Here is a 14,398-nt window from a genome sequence, read left to right on the forward strand (position 1 = left end):
TCAGATATTTGATTACATTGCATTATCTTCACAATTCTGCATTTGTAATTATTTGACCCCAAGAAAATCCCTAAACATTTCAAGTTTCTAGTTTTTTGTCTTGGATAAAAAAAAAACTATAAAGTTATGAAGGAAACTTTCTGACGTCAAAGTCTATAGATAATTCAGAAATTAATTATATTGTAAAGCTTTCGTTCAAATATGCAATTAAAACTTAAATGAGTATAAATGAAGGATAAGGAAATGTAATTATCCTGCTAATGGCTTCGATATGCAACACATGGCGTATAAAGGGAGGCGCGGCTCCTTTATGAGGGAGCTGATTGTCCCGGCCTCACCCTAAAGCCGGAGCTGTGCAGAATGTGGCAGTAAAACATGGACCATCAGGCCTGAGGGGGCTGTAAGCGCCGGTGGGCCAGCAGAACCAGCGGCCCAGCTCGGCGGTGACAGAACCACATCTCAGTCTGCCGTAACAAAACCGGCTGGATGCGTTTTCCTAAATTCCCCCGTGTCTCTTTCCTGGGTCCATGTTTGTTTTAATCCATCTTTTCCGTCGCCGTTATCTCCTCAGCAGCTTGTACACTTTGATTCTCTGTAGCAATCAGTGTCAGGGTCACAGCCGCCTCTCTCCTCTTTCTTTATACTTGCTTGAGACAGAATTAAACCCAGAAAGAAACCTGTCCTTTCCTTTCTGAGCTGCGATAGTGTGAGACATTCCCAGCCTTGTGATTTCCTGACATGAATGCTGATGACTGCTGTGTGCAGGGAAACGACCCAGCATGCACTTCGGCTTTATAGTTATTAGGACCTTAAACTAAAACGTGTTAGACACACGTAAAGCAGCTTTGGCTGGGAAAGAGGCAGGTTTGGATTCTTCCAGTTTTAATTTCATGTTACTACAATAACAATGCAGACAAAATGGCTGCTAAAGAAAACTGTCGTTTATTCTGATTTCCTCTTTCCTCCATTCTGATTCTCGTTTATCAAAAGTCAACTTTTGAAAAGAAGTTGACAGGCATCACTGCTCCCATGTGGCTGTTGTGACACATCGCAGCATTTAACTCAATATTTCTAGTCGTGGGTAGAAGAGCTCTCCATCAGTTTATCCCAGTCAGACTGAAGAAGTTAAAGGATCACAAATTTAATCAGGATTTATCTTCTGGAACCAAATTTCACAGCAATTCATTATGAGCCCAAATATTCAATCATGTCAGTGGAAAAGAGATCAATAAGCTTATCAGGATTCATCTGCAGAAAAACAGACATAACCAATAAATTAGGATTTTACTGAGAAGTCAGTAATTCATTAAAAAGATTAATTAGTTATTTTTCAGCCTGCAGATAATAAAAACCCAACATTTAAGTTCACAATATTATTATTCTATTAATTATTCAGATGATTAATCAATTGTATAAAAAATTTAAATAAAATTCTGCAGATATTTTATTTAATCCCTTAAGATTATTTTATACAATATTAAAAACATATAAAAATGCAAATAAATAATTTAATTTATTTTTTAAAATAAAAAAAACAAACCTTTTATTAACAGCATCCCTTTGGTGAACATTTGATAATTTGATATTTGAAAATGTAATTTGATAATCATGTCAGCAGTTTTCTAACATCAACATGTTTAAGCTGCTGCTCAAACAAACCTGCCTAAAATATGATGTGGACCAGATTACGTCTGATTATACTCTATAAACGGCTGATATTTATTGATAATTACACATAAACAAGTCCAATTTAACTAAAAGCCAAACAGTATTTCACGTCATGTTTGTAAGAAAAGTAATATCTTATTGTAAGATTTAATTGGTGCTTTTGCACATAAATGGCCTTGGAGCAAAAAGAAAGAAGAATCTTGAGAAATCAAAGTAAAATTAAAGTTTCTGGGTCTATTTTAAGAAATAAAAAACATCTTCATGTTAGCATCACCCTGCTGACCGACTTGGATTGTGAAATGAAATATGAACTGCATCACAGACTGAAGCTGCATCAGTAAATTCATCAAACTGAACACTAAATGTGCAGGTTTAGTTCCCAACGAAATGGAAAATTAAGTGTATAATTTTGTAACTCTGCTTCATAAGCACAACTTTTGAATATTTGTAACTCTGAATAATAGTTGAGTTACTCAAAAGAATTTATACCATTTTGAAATATTTTTGTTTCCTTGGACCCATTTAATTTTTTTACCTTGACAGTTTTATTTGAACAATTATCTAAAAATGAAAGTGCTGCTCTTTTAGCTTCAGCCATTCTGAGACAGGATCAAAAGTTTTATCTGCTGCATCCAGAGCCAGAGTGACTCTTTGGGTCACTTAATGGACTAAAACGATGAAATATTTTCCTGTTTCCATTATTTTGTTCTGATCCCTCATGGAAAAACGTCTGGCCAACCCTGGTAACTGAATTAGAACCACCACTGCCCAGTTTATTTCTAAAGATTGCACACAGAAGCATTGTTGGCAGTTGGGTAGACGTTTCCATCCCTGTCCAAAAGTACTCAGTAATAATCCATCAAGTTTATTATAAGATAAAATCATGCCTCCATATTCTTGACTTTAACTCTGATATCAGAGGGAAACTGATCTGGCATAATAAGGAATAGATAAAGTTTTATGGAAACATTTAAAAAGATATTTAGATGTTAAAACACAGTGACCTCTTTGCCTTCCAATAATTAATTATTGCATTTGTAACCCGGGGTGAAAAAACTGCCCTTAGTCCCGCCTTGCTGCCCCATTGGTTAAGAGTGACAGTCAGTCACACAGTGCATGCAGCCAATTGACACACCTGATGTAATTATTTAGGCTTGCTCCAGCTTTCCCCAGTCAGGTGTGAGGGGGAGAGCTGGAGACAAAGGAGCTACAGGTTGGTGTTTCCAAACAATCGGTTACCTCTTTGTTTGTTATGCACTTTTTTTAACCTTACAATATAAAAATCATGTAGATCTGAAAAGATCCAGTGAGTTTGGAGCCCTGAAGCTGCCATGCTCTCTACTGTTAATGGAATTGGTGAGTAGTGGACACAATGTTGTTTTGTTGTTTTAGCATGTTGGTGGTAGCCAATGCTAATTGTTGTATGATCTAATGTCTTAAATTTAACATGTTTAAGAAAATGAGATAAATATTACGTTATTTGGTCTGACAGATTAGATCTATTGCATTTATCTCTATGTATAACTGAAAAGAGTCTAGTTAACTAGCAGGTTGGAAATTTACTGGTCCTGTTTATTTTAATACAGGCCAGGTGATCCCTTTGTAGGGTTAAAGGATGGCGAGCTTCTGAAAACTGGCTGGGGCCAGGAGAACTTGAGAATCACTCCATACTGGTCTGGTAGGAGGCTGGTCTGTATCATTTCCCCCTCCATCTCACCATTCGGACACACAATCCACTATTCATCTCTTCATCTGAAACGACTTGCGCTAGGACATTGTCATCTCAAATATCTGGACAATTCAACCATGGACTTTTTGAATGTGTGTAGGTCAGACACTGTGCTGACCAGTGGGGAAATTTAAACCAGTTGTGCACAACTTAATGAAAGATCTACTGCAGTACTGTGTATATTTAATTTGGGGTTCTATGTATGTTTGTCTTGTGCTGTTCACTTTAATTTTCTTTTAAAAATACATGGTATTGAAAGCAGTTCTTTTGCATTGGTTTTATTGATTACTGACAACAGCTCCAGTAGACGAATTCTAGTCTTCTGATTTCTTCCATCCAGTCCTTTTACACTTTAAATAGTGCTACATTATTGGCGAGCTAGCCAGGAGCTGTTTGATCAGTAATTAATAGAAACCGGTTTGAGTAAAGTTGCACAAATAAGTCTTGGTTCCTACTCACCAATTCAATTTCCATTATGGAGATTTTTGAAACTCTTGGTCTAAAAATCCCTAATACAGTATTGATTGATGGAATCTTGGAGAACCCCACTGATGAACTTATTGATTTTCTTGAACAGTATGGTGATATTAAGCAGAGAACTACCATCGATTCGTGTGAATCAGAATTTGATCAAATGTTCGTTGTTGAATTTGATTCTGGATTGTCTTTAGCACGCTTATCTCCAATATTACCATATACATTTACATCAAGTGTGGGTGATAAATTTCATATTGAAAGTTTATCTGAGATTTATGCCTCAAAGGTTGGTGGTTTAAAGACAAACAAGTATTTGGACGATTTACAAGAAATTGCCAAAATGTCCGGAAAAAATTACACTCAAGTTCTCACAGAAGTGATGTCCCAGATACAGCAGTCTATTGCAGAGTTCTGTCCTGTGGTGCAAGAGAAGGCAAAAGAGGAACAACTTGCAGATGAAGATGGAGGGCAGCAGCCATCAGCTCATGCCACAACTCAACTCCCTTTTCCTCTGTCATCCCTCTCGCAGTCAGTTCCTCTCCAATCCAGTTCTGCTGTCTCCAACAGAGCTGAAGTGCCAGGTCAGGAGAAGCGGTCTACACCCATTTCCGCTGGTGATCTTAATCCTCCTGAGGTGCAACGGTACGTTGTGGAGCATGTTGTTAGGAGTGGGGACAGCTCTCTGCATATGCACACGTCCCATAGACTGAGAGCATTCTCTGGAAAAGTCCCCAGGCCAAGTCATGAGACAGACTATGACACGTGGCGTTCAAGTGTTGAATTAGCTCTTCAAGATCCCTCTATGTCACAGTTGCAATGTACCAGACTAATTCGTGACAGTCTACTTCCACCTGCCTGTGATATAGTGAAACATTTGAGTCCTGACACGTTACCAAAAGTATACATGGAACAACTTGATTCAGCTTATGGAACTGTTCAAGATGGAGAGGAGTTGTATGTTAAATTCATGGACACCTATCAGGACAGTGGAGAAAATCCATCTGCCTATTTGCAGCGTCTGCAAGTTGTGTTACAGCATGCAGTAAAGAGAGGAGGTGTTTTGGAGAAGGACATGGATGCACGACTGTTGACCCAATTCTGCAGAGGGTGTTGGGACAACAATCTAATCTCAGAACTTCAACTTAAACAAAAAAAAAATTATCCACCATCATTTGCTGAGCTTTTGTTGTTACTTAGAACTGAAGAGGACAGGGAAGCAGCAAAGACCTTGAGGATGAAGCACCATTTGGGAACCACTAAACAGAAGGTTGCATCTCAGGTTCAGTTTGCACATACTGATCAGGAAACTAACCTGTGTGTCGCTCTGAATAACATGACTAAACAGCTTTCACAACAGATGGCTGCAATACAGCAGCAGCTTACTGTTTTAACAGCAGGTCAAATGGGCACTAAGCTACCTTTTGCAGGAAAAGTTACTTCAAAGCCTAGTGTGAAAAAGACTGTTAAAGATGTAAAATTCGGCATGTCTAGCTCTAAACCTGGGTTTTGTTTCCGTTGTGGGGAGGATGGCCATATTAAGCCTCAATGTGATAATGAGCCCAATTCAGCATTGGTCAGTGCAAAGCGGAAAATATTTTATGACAAACAGAAGAGACAGGGACAAAATCCCTCTCCTTCAGCACATTTAAACTAGTTCCAGTTCCTGTTGAGGGACGAACAGGAACTGAGCTGGACCAACTTTGTCCCACAAAGAGAGAGTCTGTTAAGTGTGCAAAGATGCAGACAAAAACCAAAATTAACTTACCAAAAGGATTAATCGGATCCAGATGTACAGCAGAAGTCAACATTGCTGGGCATAGCTCTCAATGTCTTTTAGATACTGGCTCTCAAGTCACTACCATTCCAGTTTCTTTCTTCAATGAGCATCTCTCAGGTCAACCAGTGCATTCATTAAATGACCTACTTCATGTTGAAGGGGCTGCAGGTCAACAAGTTCCATATTTGGGTTATGTTGAAATACCAATAACTTTTCCAAAAGACTTTATTGGGAGTGAACTAACAGTTGAAACCCTTGCTTTGGTTGTTCCTGATGTGAGACCTGGATTTCCAGCTTCAGTACTAATTGGCATGAATACACTTGAAATTCTCTATGAAATGTTTTGTTCCAGTGATTGTCCCACATTCCAACCTACCTCATATGGGTTTAAAACAGTTCTGCATCAGTTAATGCATCAGCAAAACTGTGACAATCATTTGGGTGTTGTGACTCTCCATAGCAAAACCCCTGTACTTATTCCAGCTGGTTGCACAGTGGTGGTCGAGGGTCGTGCCAAGCTTTCTTCTACAGCCAGTCAGTGTGCTGTCGTTCAGCACCCGGTTTCAGGCCTGCCGGGTGGCCTGGTTGTCAGTAGCTGTCTGGTTGCACTTCAAGCTGACTCACTCAGTAAGGTTCCAGTTGCTGTTTCCAATGAAACAAAGCAAGTTATTTCCATACCAGCTTTAAGTATCATTGCTGAACTGGAAACCTATGCAGGTATCATCTCAGAGCACCATGTGACCAACCATATAGCTGAGAAAACATCAACAGCATCTTTGAAAATCAATTTTGGTGAGTCTCCAATACCATCAGAATGGAAGGAAAGAATCATAACAAAGCTAAATGCCATACCTGAAGTTTTTGCCCATCATGATTTAGATTTTGGTTGTACCAAGCAAGTGAAGCATCACATTAATCTTCATGACAATACTCCTTTCAAACATCGAGCAAGACCGATTCACCCACAAGATATAGAGGCTGTTCGCAAACACTTACGTGAACTTCTGGATGCTGGTGTTATCAGAGAATCTGAATCCCCTTTCTCATCTCCAATTGTTGTTGTTAAGAAAAAAAATGGAGACATTCGACTGTGCATTGACTACCGTAAGCTTAATTTACAAACTGTCAAAGATGCATATGCCTTGCCCAACCTGGAAGAATCATTTACAGCTCTCAGAGGATCAAAGTGGTTTTCAGTGCTTGATCTGAAATCTGGTTATTATCAGATTGAAATGAATGAAGCAGATAAAGCTAAGACTGCTTTTGTTACTCCACTTGGGTTTTGGGAGTTTAACCGAATGCCTCAGGGGGTTACAAATGCACCATCAACCTTTCAAAGATTGATGGAGAAATGTATGGGTGACCTGCATTTGAAAGAGGTATTGGTTTTTTTGGATGACTTGATCATATTCTCAAACAGTCTTGAAGAACATGAAAACCGTCTGCTGAGAGTTCTAAATCGTCTGAAAGAGTTTGGATTAAAACTTTCTCTGGAAAAATGTAAATTTTTCCAAACGTCTGTCAGATATTTGGGTCACATTGTTTCAGAAAAAGGTGTTGAGACAGACCCAGAAAAGATTTCCACAGTGAAATCCTGGCCAATTCCTACTAATTTGAAAACCTTGAGATCCTTTCTGGGATTTACTGGCTATTATAGACGTTTCATAAAAGGATACGCCACTATTGCCAAGCCTCTTAACAATCTGACCCGTGGGTACCCCCCAACTAATAAACCCTCAAGAGTACGATCTTCTAAGTGCCCACAGTTTGATCCAAAGCAACCTTTTGGTTCCAGGTGGACTCCTGAGTGTCAGCTGGCTTTTGATACCCTGATTGACAAACTTACTACTGCACCAGTCCTGGGGTTTGCTGATCCTGCACTACCTTACATCCTTCACACAGATGCCAGCATCACTGGACTGGGTGCTGCCCTGTATCAGGAACATGAGGGGAAGCTCAGGGTAATGGCTTATGCTAGTCGAGGTTTGTCAGCCAGTGAAAGTCGTTATCCAGCTCATAAACTTGAATTCTTAGCACTGAAGTGGAGTGTAACAGAAAAGTTTCAAGATTATTTGTATGGAGCAGATTTTACAGTTGTCACTGATAATAATCCACTTACTTACATCCTAACCTCAGCTAAGCTGGATGCTACCAGTCATCGTTGGCTGGCTGCACTTTCTACTTTCTCCTTTAAGTTGCAGTATCGAGCAGGGAAACACAACCAGGATGCTGATGCACTCTCTCGTCGTCCCTGTGAAAGTCCTGTCATAGATGAGGTTGCACATAAAGATCAAGAACTTGTCTCTCAGTTTGCTCAACAACATCTTTTAGACAGCGGCAACAATGAGATATCACCTGAAGTGATGGATGCAATCTGCCAAAGTCGTCTGGTTCGGACCCAAGTTGAAAGTCTTTTGGTTGAATCGCTCTCAGTCAGGGCAGATATAATTCCTGTGGACTACTCTGAAGAGGCACATGGACTTCCTGTTGTTCCTGCAATGTCTCATTCTGACCTAAAAGACCATCAGAGAGCTGATCTTAGTGTCAGGGAAGTTATCCATCAGTTGGAGTCAGGTGAAAAAATTCCCCCAACAGTCAGGAGTGAACTTCCAGAACTTCATCTTCTCCTTAGAGAATGTACTAAACTGGAGATGATTGATGGCATTCTTTACAGGAAACGGCAAGAAAATGAGCAACATGTATATCAACTGGTCCTTCCAGAAGACCTCCGTGAATCCGTTCTTCATAGTCTTCACAATGACATGGGCCACCCGGGAATAGAGCGAACCCTGGATCTTGTTAGAGCTAGATTCTATTGGCCTAGAATGGCTATGTATGTGGAGCAGAAAATAAAAGCATGTGGACGTTGTGTTCGTCGAAAGACTCTGACCGAGAGAGCTGCTCCACTAGTTAACATTCGGACTTCACGTCCATTGGAGCTTATTTGTATGGATTTTCTCAGTCTTGAGCCTGATACCAGCAATACCAAAGACATTCTCGTGTTGACAGATCATTTCACCAAGTTTGCCATTGCTATTCCAACACCGAATCAAAAGGCAAGAACTGTCGCCAAATGTCTTTTGGACAATTTCATTATCTATTTTGGAATTCCAGAAAGACTACATACAGATCAAGGATCTGATTTTGAGTCCAAATTGATAAAAGAGCTGTGTGCTATGACAGGAATTAAAAAGTGTCATACAACACCATACCATCCCAGAGGAAACCCTGTAGAAAGGTTTAATCGCACACTGTTAGCAATGTTGGGAACTCTTGAACCAAAACAGAAGTCAAAATGGAAAGAATATGTTAAACCTCTCGTTCATGCGTACAATTGTACCAGAAATGAAGTGACAGGATATAGTCCTTATGAACTTATGTTTGGACGCTGTCCTCGACTCCCGATTGATCTTGCTTTTGGTCTTCCTATCTGTGAAGAGAAATGTCCATCACATTTGCAGTATGTACAGAACCTGAAGTCACGGTTGAAAGAGAGTTATCAGATAGCATCAAAGAACTCTGCCAGAAGTGCTAAAAGAAACAAGACTCGGTTCGATCGGCGGGTTCTACCATCCAAGCTGGAAGTTGGAGACAGAGTACTTGTGCGGAATGTGAGACTCAGAGGTAAACACAAACTCTGTGATAAATGGGAGCAAGATGTATTTGTAGTGGTGAAGTGTGCTGGAGATCTCCCAGTTTATACAGTGAAACCAGAGTGCAAAGATGGCCCACTACGCACTTTACACAGAGACCTTCTTCTTCCATGTGGTTTTCTCCCCATGACAGATGTTGAAAGACCAACTGAGACAGTTCCAGTCACAAAACCCCAGACACGTCAACACACCAAGAAATGGCAAGAATCTTCAGAGGACTCTGCAGAAGGTGAGAACTGTGAGCAAGAAGAGATTCCATTCTATCTAATTCCACCTCCAGTAGAATTCAAAATGGAGAAACCACTCAGACAGTTGTCACTCCCTGATGATGTAGAAAACTCTGTTGTTCCAACAGTTTCTCCAGTGGAAAAACAACCTGTTGAAGTTCTTTCAGATTCTGAGAGTTTGAAGTCAGTTGTTGAAGTGGAATCAATTGAACCAGAATCTAGTGTCGAAGAGCAACTTGATGTTTCTGCAGAACAAGTTCCACCTCATCCTGAAGACCTACCTGATCCAGGCAGCCCAGTTGGTGAAACTGTTCCTGATTCTGAAATTTCTTTGAACAGATCCCCAAACCTTGATGGCATAAATCAAATTAATGACATCTCTCCAAGACGCTCAACACGTCACAGAGTGGCGCCTAAACGGCTTCAATATACTACTTTAGGCAATCCGCTTATTTCAGTTGTTCAAACTTTATTGCACAGTTTGTCTGATGCTTTAGTTTTGACACCCACCACTTCCAGCAATGTTCACATTGTTTAATGTTTACATGTCACGGGACGTGCATGATTTAAGGGGGGGAGGCTGTAACCCGGGGTGAAAAAACTGCCCTTAGTCCCGCCTTGCTGCCCCATTGGTTAAGAGTGACAGTCAGTCACACAGTGCATGCAGCCAATTGACACACCTGATGTAATTATTTAGGCTTGCTCCAGCTTTCCCCAGTCAGGTGTGAGGGGGAGAGCTGGAGACAAAGGAGCTACAGGTTGGTGTTTCCAAACAATCGGTTACCTCTTTGTTTGTTATGCACTTTTTTTAACCTTACAATATAAAAATCATGTAGATCTGAAAAGATCCAGTGAGTTTGGAGCCCTGAAGCTGCCATGCTCTCTACTGTTAATGGAATTGGTGAGTAGTGGACACAATGTTGTTTTGTTGTTTTAGCATGTTGGTGGTAGCCAATGCTAATTGTTGTATGATCTAATGTCTTAAATTTAACATGTTTAAGAAAATGAGATAAATATTACGTTATTTGGTCTGACAGATTAGATCTATTGCATTTATCTCTATGTATAACTGAAAAGAGTCTAGTTAACTAGCAGGTTGGAAATTTACTGGTCCTGTTTATTTTAATACAGGCCAGGTGATCCCTTTGTAGGGTTAAAGGATGGCGAGCTTCTGAAAACTGGCTGGGGCCAGGAGAACTTGAGAATCACTCCATACTGGTCTGGTAGGAGGCTGGTCTGTATCATTTCCCCCTCCATCTCACCATTCGGACACACAATCCACTATTCATCTCTTCATCTGAAACGACTTGCGCTAGGACATTGTCATCTCAAATATCTGGACAATTCAACCATGGACTTTTTGAATGTGTGTAGGTCAGACACTGTGCTGACCAGTGGGGAAATTTAAACCAGTTGTGCACAACTTAATGAAAGATCTACTGCAGTACTGTGTATATTTAATTTGGGGTTCTATGTATGTTTGTCTTGTGCTGTTCACTTTAATTTTCTTTTAAAAATACATGGTATTGAAAGCAGTTCTTTTGCATTGGTTTTATTGATTACTGACAACAGCTCCAGTAGACGAATTCTAGTCTTCTGATTTCTTCCATCCAGTCCTTTTACACTTTAAATAGTGCTACACATTCCTCCTTTTTTATTTGGGTAACCATAATTTAGCATAAAGCTCTGGAATTCCAGAATGGAAATCCTTTGCTTCAACCACATTTAGGAAAATCCAAGCAGATGGTTTCAGTTTTCACAGTTTGCAGTTTTATATGGTTTCCTACACCCTTTTGTTTCCACAGCAACACTTCTATGAATCAAAATCTTTTAAGTTATCCTCACAGAGCCAGGAGACAGAAACATAAAAACCTGCAGAATACCTCAGAGGAAATAGATATGTTGGGATGCCAGAGTCAGATGGAAGGAAATGTCCCTATTAAAAGTGGAGAGTAATGACTGGTGCATCGTTCTGCTCTTTCCTCTTCTGACACATGGCAGTAACAACAACCCAGAGCGCTAAATGAGTGTTTTGTAGCTGCCAGACAGAGAAGTTAAACACTAAATGAGACTTGCAGCAAGGAGAGAGAAAAACCAATAACAGGAGAGATTTAATCGCCGTGCTCCACGACCAGGTGGTGCTTAAAGCCGAGCAGGGACGGGCGGATGATGGATTTGGTTTTTGCTGTGAGGGATAATAAAAATGAAGCACACATCTCTATAGAACCGTTGGTGTAGAGCCGTATCGGCTGTTCAGAGCTATTCTTTCTGGAAACCTAGAATGACCTTTCTTATCATGCTCAACTCTTTGTTGTTCCTCCAGCTTTTGAGTTCAGCTGGAAGAAGATGAATAAACAAATTGAAATACTTCTAGAAAGTTTGTTTTTAATTCCTTCATCTGACATTTAGACTGACATGGTGCAGCGGACATGAGTTCAGGAACAAAGAGTTCAAAGAGTAGCATGTTCCTGCATGGAGTTTGCATGTTGTCCATATGCATGTTTGGTCACTCCTGGTTTACCCCACGGTTAAAACCATGACTGTTAGGCTAAGTGCTCTCTGGCTACCTGAGGTGTGTGGGGCATGGCTGCTGGTCCAGGTGGAACCCGCCTCTCACCTGGTGACAGCTGGAGATCAGTTTTCTGTTTGTGTCTCTGCTCCGTCTTCGCAGATGGCTGCTGGTACTGAGCCGGGTTCTGGTTCTGCTGGAGGTTTTGTCCTGTTGCAGGGAAGTGAGTATACTCACAAGAAATTATTAACGTGAGCACATTACCTTTTCACATCCTTCACTTAGACGACAACCAAGACATAATGTATTAAACATGACAAATCAACTGTTTTTAAAGCTTTACTGCATTCGGCTGCATATTAAGTGGTCTAAACATAAAAATATACTCTGAATTTAACTTAATAACGATCAAAAATAGAATTACAAAACTCACAAAAAATATATAGAATTTAACATGGCATCGTTCCAACTTTAAGCTCTGAATTCCCACATTTCATGAACAAAGAATAGTTTCTCCACCTTTAACATCGGACAGACTCACTTTATTCTCAGGCTCTAAGCTACTTTACGTGTCACCAAGCAACAAACACTGAATATTAATCAAACAAAAGCAAAATAAACCCCTAAAACCTGGACTTGGTAAGATATCACAGTCTTTTAATCACCTAGACTTCAACACGGGTTGATCCTGCCAATCTAAACCTCTCCTGATAAAACTTATTAGCAGAAACTGGACCACAGCCATCCGCTGACCAAATGAGAGGTAAACATCTTACACAGTAGTTTGGTGTGTTTTTATCGTGTACTGACCTGAAGAGTAGCATCCAGCCTGCGTCTGAGGGAAACAGGAAGTCCGACCGGAACCAAAATCCCCAAAACAAAGGTTCCGCTGCGCCGCTACTTATCCCATCTCAACCTCAAAGAAGCACTAAATTCAGAAAAAAAATAACATGCCAAAATGCAAACAAAGAATAACAAATAGGAAACATTCTATATGAAAATATTAAAAAAATTCTAAAGTAACCAAAATAATGAGATATTTTTAGGTGCACATCTGCTGTCACTACATCCAGGAGGACTGAATGCTGCAAGTCAATGACCCTTACCAAGCTCCGCCCAGAAACGCCCTCTAAAGTCCCACGTGGCTGCATGTCTCACAAACAAAGCCTCGCGGTGCTTAGCTTCTGTGTGTAAACATGGCGTCTTTCATTTCAACTGACTCTGCAGAGTATTTCTGAGTCGATTAGTTTAGCATTTCTGCTGGATTTTAAAAAAATATCAGCCACGACGATGGACAAGGGAACCAACAAGTTCATGTCATCTTTTTTGGACGACATCAAGATGTATTAGCCGCGATGCCTCCAACATTGTGCGCGTCACAGCAAAATGCTACCAGTTGATGAGGAAAACAGCAGATTCTCACACCCTCAGCATAAATATAGCTGTGGACAAGATCACTGATGCCTATTGTTCTTGCAAGGCTGGGTAAGTTGGGCATTCATAGTTCGAATGTGCCTAGGCCTTATAAACGGTACTCGGTGCTAGCGTGGCTAACACGATTACAGTTTAGTAAAAAGCTAGCGTGGCTAACACGATTACAGTTTAGTAAAAGCTAGCGTGGCTAACACGATTACAGTTTAGTAAAAAGCTAGCGTGGCTAACACGATTACAGTTTAGTAAAAAGCTAGCGTGGCTAACACGATTACAGTTTAGTAAAAAGCCTTTTCAGGTGAAATAAAATCTTTAATGTATGTCAGATACGGTACACATTGCATATTGATCTGTTCAGCTAACATAAGGCTGTAACTGACAGGCTTCAGGATGTAGAAGTTGTATCGGTACTGCCATTATGCTGTACTTGGCTAAAAGGTTTTCATAATGGATGTGTTTATTATTGACTTTATTTTTTTCATTCACTAAACACAAAGAAAGCAAAGCAATAATACTTACACCAGCAGACACTTTGTTCTTATTGATCCTACGACGGTTGTGCACAAGCTTTGATCCAAGCAAGGCTTTCCGTTTCAGATTTTGGAAATCTGTGAATTTTAGTTCCACAAACACGATCAGGATACCTGACATCACCTGTACAGATACGCCACTGACGGTGGAGAACCATTCTTTTTCGAGTCCTGACGCAAAAACTTTCTGCCGGTCTGCTAGTCCACAATGTACATTAGCATGAGTTTACTACTGTAGCTTGTTTGTGAGACGGTCACGCACGTGGTAGCTGCGCTGTGAACGTGAAATGGGCATTAGCCAATGAAACGCGGCCGCTGTGGTAAGGTTCATAACTCAATGTTTTTCTGGGTTTCCTTAGAATTTTTTTTTACTAATTTGGATGATAAACTAAGTTTA

The 14,398-nt window shown here is 40.3% G+C and overlaps 1 long non-coding RNA gene across 2 annotated transcripts; it reads right to left on the reverse strand.

Moving 5' to 3' along the window:
* Positions 1–946: 946 nt before the first annotated feature.
* Positions 947–12,907, reverse strand: LOC145551874 (uncharacterized). Of its 2 annotated transcripts, none has more exons than XR_014087733.1 (3): positions 12,851–12,907; positions 12,149–12,250; positions 947–1,116 (listed from the first exon to the last, which is right to left on the reverse strand). It is a non-coding gene; the product is annotated as an uncharacterized LOC145551874 (long non-coding RNA). The 2 variants fall into 2 exon arrangements; XR_014087732.1 differs by having other exon boundaries at positions 947–1,248.
* Between the last annotated feature and the right edge of the window lie 1,491 nt (positions 12,908–14,398).

This window comes from Poecilia reticulata, chromosome 6, assembly GCF_904066995.2.
Source record: "Poecilia reticulata chromosome 6, P_reticulata-male-v2, whole genome shotgun sequence".
NCBI classification, from domain to species: Eukaryota; Metazoa; Chordata; class Actinopteri; order Cyprinodontiformes; family Poeciliidae; genus Poecilia; species Poecilia reticulata.